This window comes from Ctenopharyngodon idella, chromosome 19, assembly GCF_019924925.1.
Source record: "Ctenopharyngodon idella isolate HZGC_01 chromosome 19, HZGC01, whole genome shotgun sequence".
Taxonomy (NCBI): Eukaryota; Metazoa; Chordata; class Actinopteri; order Cypriniformes; family Xenocyprididae; genus Ctenopharyngodon; species Ctenopharyngodon idella.
This window is the reverse complement of record NC_067238.1, coordinates 18,587,203-18,605,464: the sequence shown is the minus strand read 5'-3', so window position 1 is coordinate 18,605,464 and position 18,262 is coordinate 18,587,203. Positions and strand designations below refer to the sequence as shown.

The 18,262-nt window shown below is 37.3% G+C and overlaps 1 long non-coding RNA gene across 2 annotated transcripts in view; it reads left to right on the top strand.

Annotated features, from left to right (window-relative positions):
• The first annotated feature begins 9,074 nt into the window (after positions 1 to 9,074).
• Positions 9,075 to 18,262, top strand: part of LOC127501660 (uncharacterized) — a 90,297-nt gene continuing 81,109 nt past the window's right edge. Inside the window, exon 1 of one of the 2 annotated variants that reach the window (XR_007926671.1) lies at positions 9,075 to 9,271. This is a non-coding gene — a long non-coding RNA (uncharacterized LOC127501660). Of the gene's footprint in view, positions 9,272 to 17,730; positions 17,950 to 18,262 lie in introns of those variants that run through there. The other variant, XR_007926672.1, reaches the window with a different exon arrangement.

The window sequence follows — 18,262 nt, the reverse complement described above, 5'->3', positions numbered from 1 at the left end:
CTTATTAAAACCCTTCTGTACCACAAATCTGATAAAAGAGAGGGAGAGAGACAAACGGACGGACAGACAGGCCACAAAATCGCTCCTTGATGTTCAGGATGAGCGCGAGGCGATACGGAACCACGCTGACCGGGTGGCGATAATGGTCGGTTACCCGGAAAGGGTCACCCGCTCAGCGCGAGAGCTATTTAATGAAAAACCCCACCGGGTGTCCTCATCAAACCCATCCACGGACTCTCTTTAGCTCGTCACTGTAATTAAAATTCTTTGATGACAGCCATGGGCTGGATGACAAATTAAAGAGAGTCTGTAATACATTTAATAATAAGTCACAGGTTGTGATTGTATTACTCAAAAATATCACTATCACCCATTAACCTATTCACACTTGAAATTACATATTTGGCCAATTTGACCTCATTCTATTCGTTGATATCGCTAATAATAATAACAACGTGATTTTAGGGTCACGTGAGCCCAGCTGCTCTCATGTCTAAGACGACCGTCACCGTGAAATCAAAATGGACGATTCTTATTTTTTTTTAATATGGAAAATTGCGGTGTTTATCATAAATTAATTATCCGTGCACATCATTATTGTGTTAAATTCATGTGTCCCTTAAGCTTGAATCAGAATAACTTCCCCTCCCTCTTGCAGCGACATCTCTTCTCCTCTCTGATGAGGAGGGCAGGGCAACCTGTCACTCACATGAGATTAACCAATAGCAAACCACAACCATCCAATCAATTCCACACGGACAAAATCAAGCTCCGCCCTACATTTATTCTTGTCTGCGAAGCCGTTTCACTCGGATATACGGCACAATATAAGACTCCGTTTCATGTCGACTTTAAATCAGCAACATCATCTTTAATCTTCAAATCTGGAAGTTTATACTCATTCGTATAAGAAGTTCGATTCGGACTCCACATGCTCACGTCGCCTCGTCGTTTCAGCTCAGTCGGTGTGTCTAAATTATGAGATCAAATCCTGAAATGATCTCAACTGATAGTATGAGAAGGTGTGATGTAAAGACGATCCACACAGAGCACCTGAGAAACACACACACACTCACACACAGGAATGATTATGCGTTCTCACCTGACAGATCCCGGGTCCCAAGTGCCTTGTAGTTTTTAAGGTGTGAGATTCACAAGGATTAGCTCCCAGCTAAGAGGAATATTGAGATGAGAACGACTTCTCCGTGCAGAATGCAGAATTCTGCTTTCAGCTTTCAAACCATCAGTTATACACTCTTAATAAAAATAATGGTTCTTTATTGGTTCCATAAAGAACCTTGGAATCTTTCCATTCCACAAAAGGTTCTTTAGATTTTTCTGTTCACTCAAAAAAAAAAAATAAAAAAAAAAAAATAAATGAATGATCACTGAAAGGTTCTTTAGGGAACCCAAAATGTTTTTTCAATGGCATTGCTATGAAAACCCCTTTTTGGAGCTTTTATTTTTAAGAGTGTAGTTGTCGTGCAATTAAAAGAGATGATAAATTAAGCTTTCTAAGTGCGTGAATTGCTTTAGTCATTGCTTTTGGCCATCATGCACTTTATATTACTGTTTAAATTTTCACATTATTCGTCAACAGCTTCAATCTTCAAATCTGGAAGCTTATAGTCATTCACTATGAATGCAATGAAAACCAGCAAAGCTTTGGAAGTTTAAGCTTTGTATATTTAGGCCATCATGCGCTTCACAATACTGTTGCATACTGTATTATCCATGTGCAGATGTGTGTTATGAGCAGGGGATATGTGTGTATGTGTGTTTGCATGTGTGCAATCTAGAGATGTGTGAAGAATTTGGGGAAAAGGGGCTAAAAATCTGTGAAAAGACAGAGAGGGGGGCTGGAACTCAGCTGGAAACTGATTGGCTGCCAGCCTGAGGAGGAAATAAGAATCTGCTGTCCTCTCCGGTCTGGGACCTCGGTGACCAGGCGCAAGATGTCTGCCACGGCCCCCGAGGGCCCCGCGGCGTCCCCTCAACACTCCTCTGCCTCTGAAAGCGTCTTTCTCATTTTATTATTGACTCGAAATGCCACCCAGTCTCTATTTCCCTCCCTCGGTTTCTCTCTCTCGCTCTCTCCGTCCCGAGCACACAGGAGAGAGTCGGGCGAAAGGCTGCGGGTGAATCAGGGTCACTCAAAATCAATACTGTGCTTTTAGACGGGACAGATACATAAGGGACAGTAATAGTCTTAAATGTTCTTTTGTAACTCTCAGAGGCTTTGACGGAAGATTTGGGATCCTGAAGAATCACGACACATTTTTAATTTTCCAACGCAAACTGTGAGTATTTTCATCACCTTTCATTGCGGTTCACAGAAATGAAGATCTGGGTCAGTCACAGGGATTTTGTTAACTTCAGCTGTGTGTGTCCTATCATTGGTAGAAAATGTACATAAAAGGCCCCTCAGTCATTTAAATACACTCTAAAAAATGCTGGGTTAAAAACAACCCAGCGCTTGGGTTAAATGTTTGCCCAATGTGCTGGGCAGTTTTATTTAACTCAACTATTGTTTAAAATGAACCCAAAATATGTTGGAAATTAAAAATCAGACACATAATTACTAGAGGCAACAATAATAATCAAAAGGTGAACATTTATTGATAAGCTATTTAATAAATGTTTATTGTCTAATTATTATTCATTAAACTTATTAATAAATGTTAATTTCCAACATACTTTATGTTCATTTTAAGCAAGAAATACAGTCATTTTTGAACAATAGTTGGGTTAAATAAAACTACCCAGCAGGTTGGGCAAACATTTAACACAACCGCTGGGTTAAAACAACCCAATTGCAGGATTTGTCCATTTTCAACCCAACTTGGGTTGTTTTTAACCCAGCATAGGCTACATGAAAAATGAACAATATAAGCACTTTGTAAATACCGTTTTTAGTAGGTGCTGTATATATCAAGCTTAAAATACTGGGTTAAAAACAACCCAAGTTGGGTTGAAAATGGACAAACCCAGTGGTTGTGTTAAATGTTTGCCCAACCTGCTGGGTAGTTTTATTTAACCCAACTGTTGTTTAAAAATGACTGTATTTCTTGCTTAAAATGAACCCAAAGTATGTTGGAAATTAACATTTATTAATATGTTCAATAAATAATGATTAAACAATAAACATTTATTAAATTGCTTATTAGTAAATGCTAACCTTTTGATTATTATTGTTGCCTCTAGTAATTATGTCTGATTTTTAATTCCAGTCTATTTTTGGCTCATTTTAAGCCGGCCATATAGTCATTTTTAAACAATAGTTGAGTAAAATAAATATGCCCAGCACATTGGGCAAACATTTAACCCAAACGCTGGGTTAAAACAACCCAATCGCTGGGTTTGTCCATTTTCAACCCAACTTGTGTTGTTTTTAACCCAACATTGTTCAGAGTATATAATTATTATTAAACGTTTTTTTCTTAAATACATGTCAGCAGTTGTTTAAAAATGATTTGTACAAACATGAATGATAGCCTACATATTTACATATAGCCTACTAATAATTACTGATTAGAATTATGATTTTTGTTTGGCAGACGATAAAAAGGCCTAAAAGGACTATGCATATGTATTTTAAATTGCAAAATAAATTAACAATAGGCCTACTGAAAATGATACTGTTTTCTATTAAGGTGTCAAAGTCAAGCTCACGCTCTCCAGCAGCAGGAGTGACAATCACCGTCCACGCGTTCGCGCCCTTTGACCTGTCACGTCACTCCGCCGCACGCAGACATGACGTGACAGCGGCATATCAGCACATGCCTTGCGGTGTTGTTGCTGCACGCGTTAAATGTTCTAGGCGTGTATCATACCGCGGCTCCGTTACTGAGGTCAGATGATCACAGACTGGAAATATATTTACCCTCAAACGGCTGTCAACACCTCGTTAGACCCGGTGAACAAAACAGGCCCTTTATAGCGTCCTGAAGTAATCGATAAACTGTTCACCTTCAATTGAATTTAACGCGTTTTTAGATTAAATAATATATATTATTTTAGTTCTATCTATCTATCTATCTATCTATCTATCTATCTGATGCCAATATATGAGTGACTGCTAAAAATCTTTACTGACTGAAAATTTAATTAGCGATTTCCTGCAGAGTCTTAACATTAGTTTCATTCATTAGCGTTATATTTTACTGCTACATTTCACAGGCGACTGTACAAAACGCCATAAAATGAACAATAAAAGCACAGCACTTTCAGTCGTGAGGAGTGTGGATTGGTTTTTGAAGAGCGTTTCCATCTCTCAAGACTACCAGAAACCAAATAAAGTTGAATTACGGCTTGTATGCATAGATTCATTCCAACTCGGCCCAAAGTTTACGTTTCCTCGTAAACCCGCTCCTGTTCTGACCCGTTCGCCATGTTCCGTGGCCACCCATAAAAGCTGAGTGACCCCCGGTGGCCAGAGGTCAGGGGCCGCCCGTCAGGGGGAAGGAAGTCCCGCCATATTGTTGTCAGAGTCCATCAGCAGCAGACGCACATGAAAGCGGCGCATTCCTGCTTTATGATGCGATCGGCCGCTGCAGCCTTTGCTCGGTGCTAGATTCATGAACGCCGTTGACAGGATTAACGCCGTACGTCTCATTAGAGGATCTTGGCGCTGAGAGCCGCGGCGGGAGGCGAGCTGAGAAACTGAGCCATTAGTGCGTCTTGTCTGCTTTCACCTGCTCTCTCCTGCGTTATCTCAACAAAAATATGTTCTAAGAATGTTTTTCTAACGTTCCCATTAAAATGTTTCTGAATGTTCTCTGAACGTTCAAAACATCCAGTTTTAATAATGTTTTCTTGGTTAAACGAACGTAAGGGGAACATTCCATTTTGCAAACATTACATTTGAAAGTTCTCTGAACATTCCGAAACTAGTAACATTAAAAGAATGTTGAACATCCAACTAAAACGTTTCAGAAAAAGAACTCTCCATGAACGATGTATAAATGTTTTTATGCTAACATTATTAAAGACCAGATATCGTTCTATTAATGTTACTGGAAGAACGTTTGCCAGAACGTTTCCCTGTTAGCTGGGCTCAGGATTTATCTGCACATGAAGGTCACTCAGGCCCGTGACACTCGCTCTTTAAAGAGATGAATGTCAGTGTTTTCAATCAGCGCTTATTGAGGATCAAATGCCTGTTTGCTGTCAGAGCTTTTTGTGTAAATGTTCAGTAATGTCAAGTGACCCCTGAATGTTCCCCCGACTTCATGTAACACAATCCCTAAACAAATCAATGCTGAAAGGGAGAGTTCACCCAAAAATGCCAGTTCTGTCATTATTTACTCCTTCCAAACCTGTACGACTTTCTTCTGTTTAGTCCAGCTGATCTGATCTAGTTTCTCTCTATTTCATCCGGTCATATCCTTTTCCTACTGCACTATAAGTGAAAAGGCCAACCATAACATTTGAACGAATAAATCAGCTCAAAATGTGAATTTTTCAAAAAATGTCTGTTTTGTCCATACAGTGAAAGTCAATTGGGCCCAGTGTTGTTTCTTTAAAATATCTTTTTTGTTTTTCCACAGAAAAAATAAATGCACACTGGATTGGATCAACATGCTGGTGAGTAAATAATATATATATATTTTTTTATGTTCTCTGATATGTCGGTCAGCTGTGTATGAGATACAACAACAACAACATTAATTTACAAAGCACATTTAAACACAATATAGATTGATTCAAAGTGCTGTACAGAGTACTAAGCAGGTCTACATAATAAAAACAACAATTACATGTTCCCAAAAGCTTTAAAATCAACTCTGAATTTAATTGAATTTAAAAGCCAGTGAAGGGATGCTAAAATAGGAGAGACTTTTTACACCCAGTCAAGAGTCTTGCAGCCGCGTTTTGAACAACTTGCAATCATGATAATGAAGATTGAGGGAGACCAGAATAAAGAGAGTTGCAATAATCTAATCGTGATGTTACAAGTGCAAGATTCTTCAACTTTGCAATAGATCTTAAATGAAAAAAGCTTCATCTATTAACAGCACTAATTTGTTTATCAAAAAATAACTCCAAGGTTTTAGATTTATTTGCATACATTGGTTGAGAGAGGACCTAACTGGGCTTCGAGATCAGGGGAGGAATTTGCAGGACAACCTTAAATTAAAACCTCTGTTTTATCCTCATTTAGCTGCAGAAAATTATTTGTCATCCGTCTCTTAATATCATTTACACATTTCAATAACACATCGAACGAAACAGTGCTGTCAAGCCTTACTGCAAGGTAAAACTGAGAATCGTTTGCATAACAGTGATATGAAATGTTGTATTTCTGAAAAATGTGGGCCAAGGGGAGCATATTGAGGGTAAACAAGAAAGGTCCCAAAATAGATCCCTGGGGCACACCACACAATACAGGCATAGATGATGAGGAAAAATCCCCTAAAAAAAGTCCTATTCTTGAGGTAAGAAGCAAACCATTGTAATACAGTACCTTTAACACCTACCATACATTCTAGTCGTTCAAGAAGAATGTTATGGTCAATGGTATCAAATGCGATGTGAGTTATAGTCCAGTTAATTTTGTCCATTTTTGTCCTTTTCTTACTGTACCTCATGTAAAAGGACCAACGATGACGTTTAAAGGAATAAATCAGTCAACAATGTGAGCTTTGTCACCATGTACTCACTATATGACTGACTTTCTTCTATAGAACACAAAAGAAGATATTTTGAAACATGTTTCAGTGGGTATTTTTGTGCACATTGAAAGTCAGCGGGGTCCAAAGTTGTCTTCGTAATGTCTTCTTTTATGTTCCACAGAAAAAAAAAGAAATAAAAGAAATGCAGTTGGGTTTGAAACGACATATGGCTAAGAAAATTATCTTTTAAAATCATTATTGGGTGAAGTATCTCTTTAATCTGAATACTAATAAAGGCCTCTGTAAGCAGCTTTTCTTTGATAATATTTGGTGTTAATATCATAGCAATTCAGCTGTTTCACCCAATCTTGTCCTTTTCATACTGTACTACAAGTAAAAAGGCCAATATAACATTTAAAAGAATAAATCTCACACAAAAATGTTAATTTTGCCATTATTTACTCACTTCAAATCTGTATGACTTTCTTCCATAGAAGGAAGATATATTGCAGATTGTCCAAAGCAAAAGTGAACAGACGCTATGAATAACAAAAAACATATATATCTTTTGAAGCCATATGATAGTTTTTGCATGAACTAACCCCTTTTCAAAAATAAAAAGAAATTTGGTGTTTGTTGTAGAGCACGTCTGGGGAATTGCATGATATTTTTGAATTCCAGTCTCTCTAAGACGAATAAAGCCCGTGGATTAGATGTGCGTGGCAGCAGCCGTATGCACGGATGCAGATTGCGGATTGAATATTCTGCCGGTTTCGCCGCGTCTGCTGAAGGAACGATGCAGTCAGTTCGATCTCATCTCCTGTAGTCATCCAAGGGAACCGGGGCCTTCGCACGCCACATAATAACATTAAAAACACACGGATGAGTCCTCAGTGTAAGCTTTCTGTGAATAACCTCACGCATGAGACGGACCGGCTTTGTGAAGATCCGAAAACAGCACAGTTTCTATCTGGTCCTGTTTAGTTTTGTTTTTGCCTCCTAACTGGAGCTGACCTCTGGCTGACCCCGGGCCGGGTCTGATCACGGCCCGCCGCTGACCCATTTCTCGCCTCTGATCTCTCTCCTCGCAGTACGCTGAAGCCATCGACCGGCCGGGGCCGCAGGATGACAGGTGCTAAAAGTTTGACAGCGCAGGCCAGAGATACATGCTTTGAAGAAAGAGTGATGCCTGAGTGTGTGTGTGTGTGTGTGTGTAGGCATTTACACTGGCACCAGTGTTATTTAGGTATTATTTATATACTGTTAAAGCATTTATTAATACTTTGAATTAGCGTTTTTGTTTTTGTTTTAATTTTAGCTTAATTTTTAGTAATTTTTTATTTGCTTTTGTCATTTTTATTAGTTAAATATTGCTATTTAGGTTTCTTTTTTTTTTGTATTATTTATTTTCCAGTATTTTTAGTGCTTTAACTTAAACTTATTTCAGTTAGTATGTAGGACTTTTATTAATTATTTTAATAATATGGCAATAATATAACCCTGAATCAATACCTGAATCAAAAAATATATTTTTCCACACCCTTATTTGTGTTAAATACTAACATTCTATTTTATATTTTTATATTATATTAATATTTTATGTTAGAACATTATTGTACATAATATCTGTACATAAAAAAGTGCTCTTAAAATTGTCACAAATCAAGTTTCATCTGAGAAAAATGGTTGTTTTGCATTTTTAAGATAATAATATCTGAACTTTTGTCATTCTGAATAAATTATGCGTCAAAATCACAGCTGTAATTATTTCTAGTTCATTAACTAAAACTAAAACCATGAAAAACATTTGAAATAAAATAAATAAATAAATAAATTTATATATATATATATATATATATATAAATTTCATTTAGTTTAACTTGATGTACTAAAATAATTAAATAATTAAAACGGAAATAAAAACTATATGGCTATATTTAAAAAAAATAATAATAAAAATGACAAAAAAACAACAAAATTACAAAACGTTTAACTAAAATAAAAATGTTATTGTTATTTATATTTATATTTTATATATATATATATATATATATATATTGTTATACAAAATATAAATACATATATATATAAAAAATCAATGATATAAATAATCAATGATACCAAAATAACACTGTAATCTGAAAAAGAGCAAGTTGAGCACATTGCATTGTGGGATACATTGTTCTTTGCATAGTGCACGTTTTGGCAAAGAACATTTTTGCAGAACATTTGCATACTGTGCAGTGTGTGCGTACTAAATATTGCAGAAATAGTAAGAGTAGATGCTGTTCTGAAATCAGTCAGTGTGTTTTGAGAATAACGTGTTAATTGGCTGAGATTAACTAAGGTTATTCCCTCTCTCTCTCTGTGTGTGTGTGTGTGTGTGTGTGTGTGTGTGTGTGTGTGTGTATGTGTGTGTATGTGTGTGTGTGTGTATGTGCACTTTGGAGGGGTCACGCGGTGACTCCCGTATGCGGTCCGGCGGCGGCCCACGAGTGCTGTTATCCGGGAACAAGCAGGGCTTTTATCACATCTCCAGCTCTGACTCAGAAACTGCATTTCGAGGCTCTCTCTCTCTCTCTTTCTTCAGGACGGCGAGCGGACGCAGTTCTCCACAGCAGTTCAGCGCAGGAGCAGCCGCGCTCAGGCCCGTCTCTGTGAGTCAGAGGTTTTTACACCTTTCGCTATGAAACACACACACACATCTCTCTGACTCTCAGCCTACTCAGGCATATGCTGCTTATGTCGACATGTTTATTGCTTTAAAACTGACCCCACAGAGAGAGGGAGACACGTGCGGGGAATCCCAGGTCTCTGTCTGTCTGTCTAGAGATGTGAAACCAGCGTGCTCGTCTCTGATCGCTCGTGTCAGTTGAACTGATTGTGGAAATAAGAAGGCTTGGGTGAATACAAGCAATGCTTGTGTTTCAGTGTATTCTGTGTGATCTTTAGCTATTTAAAGTGCCCCTATTATGCTTTTTGGGATGTTACCTTTAATGTAGTGTGTAATAGAGCTGTTTATGAATGGAAAAGGTTTGCAAGGTTTTAAAGATCAAAGTGCAGTTATTGTCTCCAAAAAAAAAGACGTGATTCTGAACTGCCTGAAATGAGTCGTCAGTAAACCTGTGGAGGTTTGTAACTACTTTGCATAATGCCAGCCGGCGAACTGTAGTTGTATCTGAGACTGGAAGAGTTTGGTTCATGTTGTTCATGTCGAGAAGACGCTGTTTTCTGTCACCAAAGCAAATCCACTTTGATGAGATTGATACGGTAAAACTGACACCATCGTTACTGTTCGTATCACTGTGTTTCAGGTAGGGATGCACGATTTTTTTGGTCCGATATAATACGGATTTTAACAAACAATTATTGGTCGATACCGGTAATTGTCACTTGCTCTCTTATTTGAAGTTTTGTCATTAAAATAGATAATGTTTTGATCATATTTTAAATTAGCAAAGTTCAAAAACGCATTCATTAAGTTACACTAGCTAGTTTATTGCTGCATGGATTCATCCATTTAACATTCAGCAGGCCAACATAAATACAAAAATACAACAGAACAAAGATACATATGAAATAAACAGTGCTTTTTAGGTAGGTTTAATAGTAGTTTTCAGGTACAGAAATAAAGTAAACAAATTACTGTACAACAACTTCACTGTATAAATGAAATTAAATACATATTAATCCTTATTAAAGTTACAAAAGTTATTTAGACATGAGTAGTGAGCGATTTATTTTGAACGCAGACAGTGGCGCAGCAGGAATATTAGGCTGCTGTCACTTTAAGAGCTGCGCGGATCCAGTATACTGATACACATGCGTTTTATTTCTCGGCTGTCTACAATCACTTAAGACAAAAGCGACATGCGCCTCATTTCGAAGGCTGCATCTTAAGGAGGTTGCATTTGTCAGCCGTAAAGCTGCTTCATTTCAGTAATCTGACCAACACCTTCCAAAGTCATTAAGAAATTACAACAATTTATGCTTGACTAGGAATAACGGTCAATTTTATGATGGTTACTGTTCTGAAATAAGACATCTTTAATGACTTATGTGACCTCCAGAGGATGCAGCCTTCGAAATGAGACATAGCTTATGTTTGTTATATCTTATGTTTGTTATATCAGCCTTTTTTCATGCTATGCTGATATGCAGATGGTTTTAAATTGCTCAAAAATTGGCCGATAAATATTTGTGGGTGATACATCGGTGCATCTCTAGTTTCATGTGCTGAGAAAGAGTTGAAATTCACATATGCTAATGTGCGTTTGCTTTCCAACTGGCAATGTAAGTGGTCAACCAATCAAAACAGACAGGGCCATCTGACCAATCAGAGCAGAGCAGGTTCTCCGAAAGGAGGAGTTTAGAGAAACTGAATCCTTGATCGAACCGTTTCAGACATTGTGAGAAAAGAGCCGAATACAGTGTTTTTTGACCTTGGATGCATATTGTAGGAGACTCTAAAACAACTTAGGAACTTTTAAAATAGCACTATAGAGGAACTTTAAACGGGTACGGGTATCATATGAGGGGCTGAGCTATTTGTAATCATATATTAAAACAATGCCAATGACACATGATCAGAAAGTGTCTCACATCACCTCTATTTACATTATAGCTGTGTCCCAATTCAGAGGCTGCATCCTTTGAAGGCCAAGCTTTCATAGTTCACGACGATCGGACCGAGCGTTGTTAAATGGGACGGTCCATTTAGATTGCTCTTCTTGCCTGTGACAGCTGCCGTTGATGTATTGTTTACTTATCTGATATTGTAACATAATTTTCAGTATAGGTCCAATTTTCCATATTTGTACATCCCGACATACTGTAGCATATTTTCATTTATAGACGTCTTTGTCATCAGTGGCGTTTTCCTTGGCGAATCGCTGGTCTTTGATGAGGAGAATCTCAATATTGAAGGTGCAGGACAGAAGAGGTCTGTGTATTTATCTGAGATGGTGTAAAACAGTCTGGACGGGCCGCCTGTCGACTGGACTCAGATCAGTATCAGACACTGATCAGATGGGTCTCCAGCAGCCACATACACACACCCAACAGGCCCGATGACAGCAGGCACTCCTGATAAACAGACCCCCTTCAACACACACACACACACACCCCATCCCTCCATCCCTCCATCCATCCATTCATTCATTCATTCATCCATCCATCCATCCATCCATCCATCCATCCATCCGCAAAATCAAAGCACTCAGAATCTCTTGGGTTGAATATGCCTCTAAACTTTCTGTTTAATTTGATGCATCTCAGCTAACCAAACCTATACAACTTAACATCGTCCTTTGAAACACGACTACTAATCGCTGCCCCACCAGCAAAGTCAAATCCGCATGAGAAAGTCCAGGCTGTTCTCAGATCAGCTGCTGTGGGGAAATTCCACCAGCACATGACAGGAGTGTGTTGCTTTGGATCGTCTGTTGGGTGTTTGCGTTTCCTTCTGTGCTTGTAGGTTAGCCATGACGGGAGTCCAGACACATGCGATCTTCCCTGAACATGCTGCCTGTGAGAGAGATAAAGAGAGAGAGGGAGAGAGAGGGAGAGGTCTTGGCTTGTAGGATTTGGACCTCTCAGCCTAGAAACAGCCGGCCCAGTTTGGACTCAGACCTGGTGTTAATGTCCTTTTTTTTCTCCAATACAAATCTGTTGTGTAGCAACCCCCAGATTCTCCTTTACCCACAAACCGCATGTGTTTTTAAACGCACAGCAACACACACACACACACATGACAGGCACACATAGAGAGAAAGACGTGTTGCTTATTCAGGTGTTCATGCACAACTACACTAGATTGAATCAGACACAGAGATTCAGAGATGGTTGGCAGGATAATTTCATTCTTTTTGGGGGTGCAAAGATCATTTTGCATGCGTATCTTTATCATCAGTATTACAGAAAACACACTAGAAAAGATGTCCGCTATTAGGTCTGATACTAATCAAGTCAAGTCACATTTATTTATATCAATTGTCAAAAAGTGTGAGTAACTATACAATAGATTTAGGTTAACGTGAAATCAATCAACAATTAAATCTGTTTACATCCTTAAACATGCCATGCAATTCATGCACTTCATATATTTTAGGGATTTTCACCCTAAAAATTTAAATTCAGTCATCATTTAATTTGGATCCCATTGACTTTCATTGTATGAAGAAAAAAAAAGACATTTCAAAATATCATACAGTCATACAGGTTTGGAACGAGTAAATGATAGTAAATGATGACTGAATTTACATTTTTAGTTGAAATATCCTATGTTCTGGTTTTGTGATTGTTTCATTGGTGCATGTTATTCTAAAAAAAAATATCTTTATAATTTTCCATTTAAAAGCAACATCTTCCTCCAGTTCCTTGCAATATTCAAATTATGATTGACAATGTTTAGTTTCACTATGAAAAGTGTCTCATTATGAGTTAAATGTGTTTGTGAAACATGCCATTCATAGAAGTTAAATGTGCAAAACATGCAATCCATATATTGAGGATTATTATCAATGCAATCCATATATTGAGGAATATTGATCCATATATTGAGGATTATTACCAATGCAATCCATATATTGAGGATTATTATCAATGCAATCCATATATTGAGGAATATTATAATTGCAATCTATATATTGAGGATTATTATCAGTGCAATCCATATGTTGAGGATTATTATCAGTGCAGTCCATATATTGAGGAATATTAATCCATATATTGAGGATTATTATCAATGCAATCCATATATTGAGGATTATTATCAGTGCAGTCCATATATTGAGGAATATTAATCCATATATTGAGGATTATTATCAATGCAATCCATATATTGAGGAATATTAATCATATATTGAGGATTATTATCAATGCAATCCATATATTGAGGATTATTATCAGTGCAGTCCATATATTGAGGATTATTAATCATATATTGAGGATTATTATCAATGCAGTCCATATATTGAGGAATATTAATCCATATATTGAGGATTATTATCAATGCAGTCCATATATTGAGGAATATTAATCATATATTGAGGATTATTATCAATGCAGTCCATATATTGAGGAATATTAATCATATATTGAGGATTATTATCAATGCAATCCATATATTGAGGATTATTATCAATGCAATCCATATATTGAGGATTTTTATCAATGCAATCCATACATTGAGGATTATTGTCAATGCAATCCATATATTGAGGAATATTAATCCATATATTGATGATTATTGTCAATGCAATCCATATATTGAGGAATATTAATCATATATTGAGGATTATTATCAATGCAATCCATATATTGAGGAATATTAATCATATATTGAGGATTATTATCAATGCAATCCATATATTGAGGAATATTAATCTTATATTGAGGATTATTATCAATGCAGTCCATATATTGAGGAATATTAATCATATATTGAGGATTATTATCAATGCAATCCATATATTGAGGATTATTATCAATGCAATCCATATATTGAGGATTTTTATCAATGCAATCCATACATTGAGGATTATTGTCAATGCAATCCATATATTGAGGAATATTAATCATATATTGAGGATTATTATCAATGCAATCCATATATTGAGGAATATTAATCATATATTGAGGATTATTATCAATGCAATCCATACATTGAGGATTATTATCAATGCAATCCATACATTGAGGATTATTATCAATGCAATCCATATATTGAGGAATATTAATCATATATTGAGGATTATTATCAATGCAATCCATATATTGAGGATTTTTATCAATGCAATCCATACATTGAGGATTATTATCAATGCAATCCATATATTGAGGAATATTAATCAATATATTGAGGATTATTATCAATGCAATCAATATTGAGGATTATTATAATATCCATATTATCCAAATATTGATTATTAAGACAGTTGAGAGCTGAAAAATGTCAGATAAGGAGATGAATTAAAGACCTTTTCAAGTTGAACTTTATTCTGTAGTTTTGTTAAACCCTTTGATGCTTTAAAGAAGCCAGAAACCAAAACACCAGAAGCAGAACTTTATTAATGCTTCTTAATAACAAGAAGCTTCTGTGCTGTATCTAGCGTCTGTTTGAAGAGTGTGGGTGTGTTTGGGTACTTGAGAAAAGCCTTTGTAATAGTGAGGGCTGGCGGCTGGGACGGGCCCTCCTGGCAAAGCTCAACACGTCATGTCGTCCTGATGCGTGTGTGATGAATAAGAATTGCTCCTGAGCTCGAGTCGAGTGCAGAAGCATCAATCAGCTCAGAAATCACACCTTCACCCTCCGCCCACGCGAGGGGGAGTCCTACATGAGGTCACCGAGCCTCTAAACCTGAGTGGGAGGTGTTAAGACGACCGGGCAACAAAACAAGAGAAAGAGAAAGAAAGAGAGAGAGAGAGGGCGCACAACATTTGTGGTGGGCTGCATTGAACACCACAAATCTGTGCTTTCATTTTCACTCTGCCTGTTCGTGTTCACCCCTCACATCTGATGCATACACGCACATTTACACAATAGCACATACAGTTGTAGCAAATTGTCTCAAAAGAGAAATATGAATAATAAATCATAGCTTGTTATAATTAATTCTAAATGTTTGGATCAGTTAATCGAATTAACTACGCACAATCACACATACATGGGAAATGGGAGAGTGAATGAAACCGTAGCATAACAGAAGAATGGAGCTATGAAAAGAGTCATTTAACCAGCTGAAACAACCATCAGTTTCTCACTACAAAGCTCCTTTGTTAACAAAGGGGTTCACAACTTTAACTAACTAAACAGCGATTTAGTATATCGTACGATACTTGCATTTGCCTTAGCTGTTGAAGAGCATCCGGATATAGTCTCGAGAGAAAGTCTTGATAGCTCCATTCAACGGGCTGAAGTTGCAATCGATTTCTTCCACATTGAATGAAGAAATGATGATAAACTTGCGCTGTTAGTTTGACTCTGTTGTAGTCGAGGAAGTTGCGCATGGCTTGATGGAGATGAGGCCTGGGGCTGGATGAGATCTCACTCGAACAGCAGTCAGGAGAAGAAACAGTGGAGGGAACTTGGTGTTAGCTGTTAAGTTCAACAGAAGTCATCCCCCTGGAGTTTTGGCTTGACCAATAAGAAAGGTGCAGTTTCTTTCTTTCAAAGCTGACTCATTTGCATGATCACAGAGATCTGGTAGTTTGTGAGTCTATACGCTCTGATTAATATAACAAGCAAACAATGCATTCTATGAGATGGTGATGCCCACCAAAGCGTGAGTCATTGAACAATGTTCTGTTTTGATAGGCAGACACCACACAGATGGGGCTACATTAACTAGTAGTTCTATCATCAGGCATGCATAACACTATACAATATAAAAAGACAGTAAACAAAGAGTAATAACACACAAACTGTCCTGGGGGAAATGCATGTTCTTTCATCAGACAGATTTGTAAATGAATTAGTGGAGAGAATTGCATTTCTATAGAACTGCATGTCTGTTTTTTGTAGCCTGTAGTTTTCTGAGCAAAAGGGTGAGAATTGTCAGTGTGAAAACCAGACATCACATAAATAGTACACGCTTACAGGAATTACATACATGCATGTTCACAGGTATCTCATTCATGCAAGCGAGACTTGTGTTGTTACTTCTTGCAGTTTAATAATTAATTATTTGAGAGAGTTTGTCTACACTGCAAAAATGCTTGTCTTAAAGGATTAGTTCACTTCAGAATTAAAATTTCCTGATAATTTACTCACCCCCATGTCATCCAAGATGTCTTTCTGTCTTCAGTGGAAAAGAAATGAAGGTTTTTGAGGAAAACATTCCAGGATTTTTCTCCATATAGTGGACTTCACTGGGGTTCAACGGGTTGAAGGTCCAAATGTCAGTTTCAGTGCAGCTTCAAAGAGCTCTACATGATCCCAGACGAGGAATAAGAGTCTAAATAAAAAATTATATACTTTTTAACCACAAATGCTCGTCTTGCACTGCTCCGCGATGCGCCACACATTACGTAATCATGTTGGAAAGGTCACACGTGACGTAGGCGGAAGTACTGCGGTAGACCGAAAAAGACATCGTTGTTTTACCTTTTTTTGTAAAGGCCGTTTGTCTTAGTCTTTGCACGTTCGCTTTGTAGACACTGGATCGGTACTTCCGCCTACGTCACCAACGTGATTACGTAATGCGTGGAGCATCACAGAGCAGTGCAAGACGAGCATTTGTAGTTAAAAAGTATATAATTTTTTATTTTTTTTTAGAAAATGTCTGATGGTTTCTCTAGATAAGACTCTTATTCCTCGTCTGGGATCATGTAGAGCTCTTTGAAGCTGCACTGAAACTGACATTTGGACCTTCAACCCGTTGAACCCCAGTGAAGTCCACTATATGGAGAAAAATCCTGGAATGTTTTCCTCAAAAACCTTCATTTCTTTTCCACTAAAGACATAAAAACATCTTGGATGACATGGGGGTGAGTAAATTATCAGGAAATTTTAATTCTGAAGTGAACTAATCCTTTAATCAGTCTTGTTTTCCAGCAAACATCCTTAAAACATGATGCACTGGTCTGATATTTCAGATAGTATATACTGGATATAAGCATATTTTTGCAGATTTCTCAGATGTTCTGTTTTAAAGATGTTTGTTCAGAAGAAATACTGAGGTGTGGTTAAGTGATTAACAACTAACCAGCACATTAAGTGTAAACATTTGACAATCTGAATGATAATTGTGTGATGTGCTTGTGTGAATATGTGTCCAAAATGTCCATTAAAAGTATGAGAAAATGTAGCAGCAAATTTTTAAAGTAGGACATATAATTATACATAATATATATAAACAACAGAAAGTTCCTGCATGTGTTCAATTCAATTTAAAGTACTTTATTGACATGATTGTGTTTACATGCAGTATTGCCAAAGCATTATACATAAAACAAGTAATGAAGAAAAAGAAACATAAAATGTTACAAATGGCAATAAAAAGGTATTAAAATAAGGTGTTAAGTAATTAATAAAATGCGATAAAACATGCATCTGGTGTGTGTGTGTTGTCGAGCAGGTATGAGTGCCCGTGGTTAGTTGACCTTTCTGTGCAGTCATGTGTGCCGTGTTGGTTCACCTGTGGTGGTGAATCCTGGTTAAGTGATCTGATCTAGAGGTGTGTGGGTGACTAGAACCTTCAACCCACCTGCGGCTCAGCGCTGTGACTCATCCACTGAGACTCGCGCTGCTGTAGTCTGATCTTCTGTCACGTGATGCCCTGAAGCGATGGACCCGAGCCACATCTACACAGCAGAATATCACACAGACTTGAAGGTGCGGGACTCTTTTTGAAACAATCTGAATCAACACTGAACTGACTTTTCAGCTGAGCACTGACACTGTTGAGCTGCTTTACAGTGGAAATGAACTCTGTTTGCATCTTTATTTTCCTGTTTTTCACTTTAAAGCTGCTTTGAAACAATCTGTATTGTATAAAGCGCTATAGAAATAAGGGTGACTTGACTGGACCTGGACTTTAAAGTGAGTGATAATCTAAAAATGAAGCTTGCAAATGATGTTCAGGTTCATATTTGTGAATTTCTGCTTGCACAGCATATGAAGCATGAGCTTCTAGTAAATGTATTAT